Below are 2,260 nucleotides of genomic sequence, written 5' to 3' on the forward strand. Positions count from 1 at the left end.
TGTGGACGTGAACCGTATGTGCAGTTGACGGACTTTGAGCGAGGGCGTATAGTGGGCATGCGGGAGGCCGGGTGGACGTACCGCCGAATTACTCAACACGTGGGGCGTGAGGTCTCCACAGTACATCGATGTTGTCACCAGTGGTCGGCGGAAGGTGCACGTGCCCGTCGACCTGGGACCGGACCGCAGCGACGCACGGATGCACGCCAAGACCGTAGGATCCTACGCAGTGCCGTAGGGGACCACACCGCCACTTCCCAGCAAATTAGGGACACTGTTGCTCCTGGGGTATTGGCGAGGACCATTCGCAACCGTCTCCATGAAGCTGGGCTACGGTCCCGCACACCGTTAGGCCGTCTTCCGCTCACGCCCCAACATCGTGCAGCCCACCTCCAGTGGTGTCGCGACAGGCGTGAATGGAGGGACGAATGGAGACGTGTCGTCTTCAGCGATGAGAGTCACTTCTGCCTTGGTGCCAATGATGGTCGTATGCGTGTTTGGCGCCGTGCAGGTGAGCGCCACAATCAGGACTGCATACGACCGAGGCACACAGGGCCAACACCCGGCATCATGGTGTGGGGAGCGATCTCCTACACTGGCCGTACACCACTGGTGATCGTCGAGGGGACACTGAATAGTGCACGGTACATCCAAACCGTCATCGAACCCATCGTTCTACCATTCCTAGACCGGCAAGGGAACTTGCTGTTCCAACAGGACAATGCACGTCCGCATGTATCCCGTGCCACCCAACGTGCTCTAGAAGGTGTAAGTCAACTACCCTGGCCAGCAAGATCTCCGGATCTGTCCCCCATTGAGCATGTTTGGGACTGGATGAAGCGTCGTCTCACGCGGTCTGCACGTCCAGCACGAACGCTGGTCCAACTGAGGCGCCAGGTGGAAATGGCATGGCAAGCTGTTCCACAGGACTACATCCAGCATCTCTACGATCGTCTCCGTGGGAGAATAGCAGCCTGCATTGCTGCGAAAGGTGGATACACACTGTACTAGTGCCGACATTGTGCATGCTCTGTTGCCTGTGTCTATGTGCCTGTGGTTCTGTCAGTGTGATCATGTGATGTATCTGACCCCAGGAATGTGTCAATAAAGTTTCCCCTTCCTGGGACAATGAATTCACGATGTTCTTATTTCAATTTCCAGGAGTGTATAAACAAATAACTGAGGACAGAGGATACAAGTGCTACTCTGAGATGAAGAAATTAGCACAGAAGAATTCATGATGGGTGGCATCAAACCAGTTGGAAAATGCTCAAAAACGTGCCAAGTTCTTTATAAATCTGACTAGATTTCATAATCACTTATCTAACATCACATACCTGTGAAGTTTCATATAATTTCCTCCTCCACTTCTGGATGCTTCACTCTCTCTCTCTTTTTTCGTGCAGAGTATGTTAAAATTTGACACCAAATCAAAAAGTCTATGTCTACATTTACAGCTACAAGGGCACACTGAAAAGTAATGCCTCCAAATTTTTTATATGAAAACTCTTACGACTTTTAAATAAAACAAACTTTACTAACATTCTTCATCTTTATTCTTTATGTCTACATGTTTATTTCTCAACATAGTCATCCTGACAATGAACACATTTCTCCCAATTAGAGAGCAATTTGTTGATGCCGTAGCTGCAGAATGTTTGACTTTGTTGATGAAGCCACAACCTCACATCTGCTTGCATGGGTTCATCACCATCAACGTAGGTCATCAGAGCTGTTGTCTATGTTTTGGAAACAGATGAAAATCAGATGGAGGCAAGTCATTACTGTATGGAAGATGATGGATGGCAGTGAACCCAAGGCATCAGATTGTTGCAGATCTTGGTGCATTCATATGAGTTCTGGCATTGTCATGCTGAAGGAAATGGTGCTCCACTTGTAGACAAACTCTTCAAATTCAGAACCTGATTACAGCATGCTGTTTCATATGCACTGTCATAGTTACGGTACGCATCGTCATGTTACGAGCTACAATTCAGAGGCCTCCAGCGGCAGAGGATTGCAACTTGTGTCAGCGAAGCGTGAAAGTCGACCTAGTAATATGCGTGACATGTAATACCTCAACCGATATTGAGAGCAAACTAAAAATTTCAGAGCACTGCTTTTCAGCACACTCTCATACATGAATACTCTGCAGTTCACAGTTAAGTGCTTGACAGAGGCTCGTACATGGTCCTGTTCACATGTGGCACAACACATGCAGTTCATGCTGAGCTTTTCACTTATAGATTTCTGATAGTTA

Source organism: Schistocerca nitens, chromosome 1, assembly GCF_023898315.1.
Source record: "Schistocerca nitens isolate TAMUIC-IGC-003100 chromosome 1, iqSchNite1.1, whole genome shotgun sequence".
NCBI lineage: Eukaryota > Metazoa > Arthropoda > Insecta > Orthoptera > Acrididae > Schistocerca > Schistocerca nitens.